Genomic DNA, 9277 nt, shown 5'->3' on the forward strand with positions numbered 1-9277 from the left:
ACACACACAGAGCCACTGATACACACACACGCAGTCACTGACACACACCCAGCCACTGACACACACGCAGCCACACAGACACTGCTACACACACACACACACACACACACACACACACACTGATACACACACACACTGCTACACACACAGAGACACTGCTACACACACAGAGACACTGCTACACACACACACACACACAGACACTGATACAAACACACTTACACTGATACTGATACACACAGACACTGATTCACACACAGACACACACACACACACACTGATACAGATACACACAGATACACACACACACAGACACTGATACACACACACACACTCGCTCTCTCCTATACGCACACAGACACAAACAGTGAATTACAGGCAACGACGGATGTGAGTGACTGGAGGGGGGGCCAGGGACACTTGGGTGGGAGAGGGGGGGGGGAGGGACACTTGGGTGTGTGGGAGGGAGGGGGCCAGGGACACTTGGGTGTGTGGGAGGGGGCCAGGGACACTTGGGTAGGTGGGAGGGAGGGGGCCAGGGACACTTGGGTAGGTGGGAGGGAGGGGGCCAGGGACACTTGGGTGGGTGGGAGTTAGGGGGCCAGGGACACTTTGGGGGCCAGGGACACTTGGGTGGGTGGGAGAGAGGGGGCCAGGGACACTTTGGTGGGAGGCAGTGACTGGGTGGGGTGACTTACCTTGCCGCCGGACGCTTTCCCCTGCTGCCCCCGATATCCCCTGCTGCCCGGGATGGGAGGTGGGCTTGGGGGCATGGGAGGTGGGCTCGGGAGGGGGTGCCACGGGAGGTGAGCTCGGGAAGCTGGCCGTGGGGGGAAGCGGGCCGCAGTAGGAGCTTGTACTTCCACCCTCCCCCATGTAACGTGCGGGCCGCAGAGGAGCTGGTACTTCCTCCTACATCCCACGTTGGGAGCGGGGGGAGGAAGGGAGCGGGGGGGAGGAAGGGAGAGGGCCCTGCTTGCCCTGCGCAAGCACGCGGGGGAATCACCGCCATTGTTTTTTAACTTGAGCGGGGGGGGCGGGAGACACCGCGCGGCCAGCCTCGCTGCGACCCAGCAATTTTGGTGCCGTGGCCCGGTGCCGGGTCGCGACCCACCATTTGGGAAACGCTGAGTTAGGCAAAAGAGTATCACAGATACAAATATAAGCTCAGAATATATATCCTTACACTAATACATATCAGAGTGACAGTCAGAGGGAATGGGTTAAAGTGTACTTGCAGTCCTGCATATGTTACCACTATAATCCCTGTCACTGCTGGATAGAGCTGTCCATGATAGGTGGGTGGATGTGGTGAGGGAGCGGGATACCAACATATGCAAGAAAAAGGAAAAAGAACAAAAAAATAGTGCAACACTGTGGTTGAAAATCAATGATTCAATAGCAGTAATCCGCAAGCATTATACTCACATAAGTGTGAGTAAATAAAGCATATCACAATAAAGGTATGCAGGAACAGTGGTCCCACGTAGAGGACCCTCTAGATGCAGGATGTGTGGATAGGATGCACCGAGGCAGAGAAATGGAAAGATACCATAGCGCAGACTGTCTGAAAATGTAATCTGTTGAAAGCACTTCACAAGTGCACACTTACAATTTCAGCAGTGAAAATGAGCAGTAATACACAGATAGAATTTGGGAGAGAGACGTTCTCACCGATCCTCCTTCTCCTGGAGTCACGCCTGATGGAGTGTGGGCGCTGTGCAGCTGGCGCTCCCGAATGCGGCCGCAATAAGCACCAAATCAGCTGGGCGTCCGTCCACCACAGTGTCACTCCGTTCTGGCCTCGATTCAACGCGTTTTGCTATGTTGAATAGCTTTGTGACGAAGCTCATTAAGTCCTTTTGGATATACATGGTCTAGATTAAAGATCCATTTACACTCTTGGCATAATAGCAGAGTTTCCAGGTTACCTCCCCTATTGCCAAAAGACACTTTTTCCAACCCCTAGACTTGGAGACCCCTTGTGGATCCTGCAGGTAAAGAATGGAAATGTCGTGCCACGCTGGTGAGTTTTTTGGCCCTGGATAAATCCCTCACGGCATTACGAATGTTCCCTGCATGTTCAAGAACACGCACCTTTAATTCCCGTGAGGTCATCCCGACATACAATAGGTGACACGGGCATGATAAGGCATAGATCAAACATTTCGAGTTAAAATTAAAGAACTTTCTGACTGGAAAGTTTTTGATGCCACTGCTTTTGGAAATTTTTTTGTTTATTTAATAAAGAATTATTTCGTATCCACTTTTTAGAGTGCCCCATATTGGAGTTCTTGTGGGTCTTGTCTTGGGACTTTTTCTCATTTTTATAGTGGACAACAATATATTGGCTGAACTAGTAGAATATCGAAGGTCAAGCTACAAGTACATGTCCGGAATATTAAGAAATGGCTAGTCGCATAGCGTATCTAAGCATTTTAAAATTGCCCATAATCAGAATCCGGAAAGCTTATTATTTGCTGCTATAGATAAGGTAGATTCTAACTGGAGAGGAGGGAATAGATTGAATAAACTCTCACGAAAAGAGACACAGTGGATTCATACTATGACATTTCTTGTTCCCTTTGGCATAAATATTGATATACTTTTGTTATGATTGTTTACTTTTTTACTGGTTTTAGTACTGTATGTGTATCCTTGGATATACAGCAGGCTATATTTTAATGATAGTATGATATATTGGTTCTAATAAGTCCATTGCTTTGTATTTATAAGGTATTCATCAGAGTAGCCTATGTATTTCTCGACATTTTGATTGATTGTAGTCATTTTTTAAATATATTTTTTAATGTCATTTTGGTATGTTATTCCTAGTCGCAAGATACCTTATATGTTCATCTTATGTGCATTTTGATAGGTCTGTGATGACTCTAGAGCGATAGAAGCTTATATATTTTAGTACGATATTAGTATTAATATAGACTTTATTGTTTGTAGAGTAGATGTATTAAAAGTATTTCTAGTGTGTTCTGAGGCCATATCTTTTGTATTTGAGCTGCTAGGTTAGTTTAGTGATGCCATATTAGGGCATCAGAAATGGGCTGTTTGTTATATTTTATAATATTGTTATTAGTTTTTATTATAGTGTATGTTATATAGATTGAATGTACTTAGTTGCCTACGCACACTTTTTTTAAACCAAGATTCCTGTGGAAAATGGGGAGGAGCTTTCCAATTAGGAATGGAACTGTAAATGAGTGTAAGGTGGACTGAGGCATCATCCCGGATGAAGCCAATGTTGATTAGTGAAATGCATAGGAATAAGGAGGTACATGTCTGACAAGACGGGCCATCCCAGTTCTTTGAGCACATCATCAGAGTGCAAATTCTGAGGAGATCTGAGCAGCGAATGTGAATGCGCAGGGAGCTGTGAGAAATCTGGTATGCAGCTTGACCAAGTCCAGTAGCCCGATCTACGTGACCTCAGAAAATAACAGGCAGGTAAAGAGAGGCAATGAGCAGGAGATGCAGAAACAGCCAGCCAGAGAAAGAGGTACTGCCAGAGCGAGAGAGCTTAAGAGACAGCCAGAGAAATAGGAACTGCCAGAGCCAGCAAGAGACAGCCGAAGAGAGGGGCAGCCAGAAAGAAAGCATGGCCTTGAGAGTTAGTCAGACAGCCAGCGAGACAAAGAAACAGGGAAGGCGTCAGAGACGGATAGAGTTCACCAGAGTAAAAAGGGCAATGAAGGAGAGCCAGCCAACCAGAGGGGGCAGAAAGAAAGACAGCCAGGAAGAGAAATAGAAATAGACAGCTACAGAGAACAAGGCTGCGAAAGAGAGGGAGCTCAAGAGACAGCCAGGAAGAGGGCTCAATAGACTGTCAGAGAGCTAGAGACAAGCAGGAAGAGACCACCAGTAGTGGCATGGACCCCTGACTGGGATGATAAAGACAGTTTACTGTATAATGCCAGAAGGAATCTGGTACCTATGAGGCACAGAGGATGGCTTGTAGCCAACTTTCCTTGCTCACAGTTGAGGGGGAGGTGTTACAATATTACCATTAAAATATTCGGTATTTTAATAACCAGCACACATAATGATAATTTGAGTTTTTAAAGACTTGTTTGTCTTCTCAATGAAGCAATAAAACAAAAATGTTTAGATAGCAGTTCCATGTGGGGGTTTCTAAGAGCGACCTGATCTGGGATTGTGGGGTGATTAAGCCATAACCCAACACAATTGTTCATAGTAAATTGTCAGAATAGACACAGAAATAGGCTGTCAGAACCTGGTGCAAAGTGATATATATAACAGAAAGACACCACAAAGTTTGAGATTAGAGACTCACACAAGAGCCCTTATCTTGCACTCAAGGTTCAAATGCAATTAATTTTTAATAGACACAGTAGTCCCAAGATAATAAATGATCTTTATACTGAAAGGAGGACATATATTGTATCATAAACACCACACTTACATATGGTATTTATTAGCCTCCCACTAATACAGAAAAACATATTTTATTTAACACATGAATGTGACGGTAGGGGGTAGCCGGTCTGCATAATAAAGGTTAAGTCTGACTGGTTACCCCTGAAAACCGTGGTTCCTTGGCAGCTAAGTAGCACCGTAAGCCAGGGGCCATGTATTGTACCATGCATAAGTAAAAACATGACCTGCTTTTTCACTTTGCCTGTTCCCCTTGTCTCAGAAACATAAAACTTCAGGAGTGTAAGTTTTAAGTGGGATATTTGGGTGGAAATGCAGTTATTTTGTTTGCAGGAGTTTGGGGGCCAAAGTTACAGGTAGTCCCCTTATTCTCCCCAGCGTGCAAGCATGATTTGCAGGTACGCGGGGGGAGTTACACCGGGGCTACCCAGTGTCTCCCAGACTCCTGGTTTTCGAGCCTACATATCCCAGACTCATTTCCCTCACAGGTGTAAGGTTCCCCAAAGTCTATACTTTATTAAAGTATTTTTATACTGTATGTATAAGTATCTATGCAGTCAGCCCGGGCAACTACATAACTGCGGTATGTCTGCATAGAGTCCGTAGTTCAAAGCAGAGAGGATGTCCAGAGGTGAGAAGACCGTTTGGTGGGTGAGGAAGGGTGATTGTCCAAGTCCGGAGAACAAAGGGCACCCAAATGAGGCACCTTTGTGTCTGCCAGACCTGGTGGAGCCTGCCCGGAAAGTGGCATTGGGTTAGCTGGGTGGAGATGCAACTCGTAGGCACATTTCCCATTGGCTAATCCATATTTCCCGCACACCTGGCTGGGCACGCCTCCTCTGACATCAGTCAAGAGATGAGCCCGTTTCTATTGGCTAGTGAGAGGGAATTCCCACGCTCTGATTGGTCGCTCCTCCTACTTCCAAGCTTAACATAGAACAGCGGAGGGTATGAAAGGAGTTGGCCGAGACAGAGAACCAGACCATAAAGTGTCTTATGTCAGTGAAGCGCGGGTGGGCTTTTCAAAGTTGTTCTGTTACGAATAGAAGAGCAGCCATCTTCATTTTTGGAGCTAGAAAAGTAAGAAGCCAGGTCCAATTTCTCAATTTAGTACTTAGCGGTCACGGCTAGGGTTTATAGCCGAAAAGAGGACCAGGAAGCCCGGGTGGATATCCCGGTCAGGGTAAGCCTTCCAAAGCAGACACCCTGCACTTATTTGAGGCTAGTTTTCACCCCCAGGCCCCCAGTGTGTATTTCAACTGTATTTTGTATTTCATTTGTGTGTACGCAGGTTTACCAGAATAAACCTCATTTTATTCCACTATCTTGTTTTGCCTAGTGAATGATCCCCAGTTAAAAGTGCTGGGCTCCCGTGACAAATAACAACTGCGGAAGTAAAAAATATTTAGTCCTTAAAAAAAAAAAAAACAATTAGGAAGCAGCTTAAATGTACCTTTGACATGCAAAACAATTTAGAAACTATCTAAATTGGAAATGGATACTCATATGTCCAGATTCTCAATCCTGCTAAGGTATGTATATCAAGGTGCATAAGTAGACTTAAGTAACTATATAGCTTTATTGATAATATGGCTCTAATGAACAGTGAACTAAGGTAGTACGTATAACTTATAAAGAGCAAACTATAATATACACATATCTGTACTCACTATGTTCTCTAAAAATGGGAGCCCCTAGGGTTCCTAGAAATAGGTAGGTATCAGGTATTGAACCCACTAACACATATGGATGTTCGGTATAAACATTAAGCCTGGTCAGAGATATTTATTCATATACTTTTTCACTTACGCCGTTGCACGTGTTAAATAAAAAAAATTTTTTGTATTGTTAGGAGGCTAATAAATACCATATATAAGTTTGGTGTTTAAGGTCAGATATTTCTTTGTCCCTCAAAATTAGGAATAGCCCTGACAAGACTGATTTCTATACATCTGTAAGGAATCGGGGAAAACGTCCTTTACGGCATGTTCCCTCCTTACCTGCTTCTTCACAGCCCTCTGAGCTGGTTGCTGATCGTGCGTGCATCCCCGCTCTGTGCCACAGAGTCTAGCTCCGTCCCCCAGACGCACCGCGCTTCTCTCGCACACAGCGCACTCACGTGACCCCCAGATGCGTGGCAAGTATCCTGAATGCCCCTTGTCTCCTGCAGCCTATCCTGAACTCCGGAGGCCGCGCCTCCGTTCCGCCCCCAGTCTCATTGGTTCCTGTGTGCTACTTAAGACTTTCATTTTCTGATTGCTGAGCATAACTCTTGTGACCTTGTGTTCCTGCGTTTGTTTTACCTTGCTTGTGCCTTGCTGTGTTCTCTGTTGCTTTCCTGTGTACCGACCCGGCTTGACTATTGGACCTCCTCTGGAAAAAGACCCTGGCTTGTACCCGACTACCCGCACTTCTCCATCCCAGACCTCGGTTTACGGACAATCTACTACTCTCCTGTCTCCTACCCGAGACCACGGCACAACGGACACTGACCACCCCACTGGCTCCGCCCCCGGACTTTGGCAAGTACTCATACTAGAAATTTTTAAAACCAAACAATTTATAGATTGCAGAACAGCAATTGTTGTATATCTTCTTGAGTGCCCGTGTGGACTCCAGTATGTGGGCCGGACCTCAAGAAGACTAAGGGTCCGCATACTGGAACACATAGGCAACATTAGGAGAGGTCTGACCACTCACAGTGTTGCCCTGCATTTTAGCCAAGTACATGGGGGAGACCCCACGGGATTACTCTATAGGGGATTAGAGTTGGTTACTGAAAATTGGAGGGGGGGGGGTGATAGACTCAGGCGTCTCTGCCAAAGGGGGACGTTCTGGATCTATCAATTGAAAACATTAACCCCCAATGGTCTAAATGTAGATCTGGACATTGCAGCATTTATATAAATGTGTTTGCAATCTGCAGCTCTAGGCCCATTTCATTCTCCCAGCTATAATATCTGACAAATTCATCTATGCATTGTGATCATGCCTATCGCTAATTTTGTTTTATTTCCCCTTTTTCCCCATTTTTTCCATTTTAGATATATATACATGTATCTGAAATGCTATGCAAGCTTTTTATACGCTGTTTTTAAAATATATTAAATGGATGTTAACTTTTAATTTAAGTATTTAGTTTAAATTCTTTAAAGTGCTAGGTTTTTAAAGATGAATGTATAAATAATGTATTTTTAGGAATTTTGTATGTTTTATAATGATGCTTATATGTTTAATTTTGCTTTATAAATAATGTGCAATTGAGAAATGTACCTTAAGTGGTAACAACCAATGTTTAATAGTTGTAGAGATTAAACACAATATTTTATGGTTTTAAACATTGTAAATGTCAAAATGGGAATACTCCAAATATAAGTAGTAAGAAGAGTTGTAAACAGCTCCACTATAACACAGAGATAAAGGAACCAATGCTGAATTGGAATGTATTGAATATTAGGGAGATGTCTGTGTGGAACAGCCTTTTCTAATTAATGATTAGACATTGTAAAGGGTCTATATATGCTGATATGACCCCCCCAACACCATTCTATGAGCCTGAGGAAGCCATTTGCATGGCGAAACGCTTGCTCTAATCTTACCTGTTTATGTCCCACGGAGGCTTCCGTAGCCAGCTCAAACAGTCACGGTCGCAGTCGCAGCCGAGCAGAGGTGTGTCATCTCTCTGCACTCCGGACGCGGAGACGGAGCAACTTGCGGCAGGACTTTGACACTGGGCTACGTTGGCGAGCCAGTGGGCTTTTTATCGTATGTGAGTTCATTGTGGATGTCTGGATGTCTCTTTTAAATTTATACTGAAACCGTGCCTCACTTATCCCCCTTTACTGCTGAACCGGGGAGGAAAATTGTTTGACTGCAAGCAACAAAGAGGGGATTTCCTGCTGCACTTGCTTGTGAGCAAACATTTGTGTCCTGACTGCTACCACCCTGGATGGGTTAAATTAACCCCACAGATACCAATCCCGCACCTTTACTTACACTGGGCCGTGTAAGTATTTTATTATTACTATATTTCACCCTTATACACCTTCTTATGGACGGGCTAGGATTTACCTCAAAGATACCTATGAATATCTGTACTTACACACGGCCGTGTAAGTATACTATTAGTATCAGTTCCATTTTGCCCCTCTCCCCCTGAGAGATCTTTGATCTCTTGTTTTGGTTGTCTACAGTTTATATGTCTTCAGTTGCAAAGTTTTAATCCCTTGCTCCCCCTACTCTGTCTGTTTTCCAAGTACTCATACTAACCCACTCTCTCCAACCCAGACTCGGCTACGCTGACTATCCACCCTCCAGGCATGCCCCCGCTTCTGTGGGTGCGCAGTCATGTACTTTCCCACCTCAGTGCCGGGGTCCCGCTTTGTTCATGGTGAGTGCAAGCGTTACAGTATGCTCAGCCAACTGAGGTGGTCCAGGCCTTAGGTTCTATTGCTGAGCGCTTTCAATATTTTGAGAATCAAATTGATTCCCTAACACGAAAGATTCCTATCTTGTCTGCACGTCAGTCCCAGCCTAGTATTCTCACACCAGCAACTTTCGCCACTTCTACCTCACAGGTATCTTGGCCCCTGGAAACCCATCTTCCCACACCCAATCATTATGCGGGTGATCCCCTGTGAGGATTCGCCATCCTGGCGGTCGCAGACCGTCTGCTCACCCCAACAAGCCTTCCGTGACGGACACTTAGGATGTGCGGATTCGTGGTCCCAGTACGCGCGTGCAGACCTTGATCGTCCTGAACCCCCGCCCGCGGATTCGGATCCCACCCCCCTCTGATGCACGACGGGTGCGTTCAGCCAGCCTCCCTGCTAATGCGAGATTCGAGCCCCACCCCCGCTCTAGTGAG

This window comes from Ascaphus truei, chromosome 1 (assembly GCF_040206685.1).
Source record: "Ascaphus truei isolate aAscTru1 chromosome 1, aAscTru1.hap1, whole genome shotgun sequence".
In the NCBI taxonomy this organism is placed as follows: Eukaryota; Metazoa; Chordata; class Amphibia; order Anura; family Ascaphidae; genus Ascaphus; species Ascaphus truei.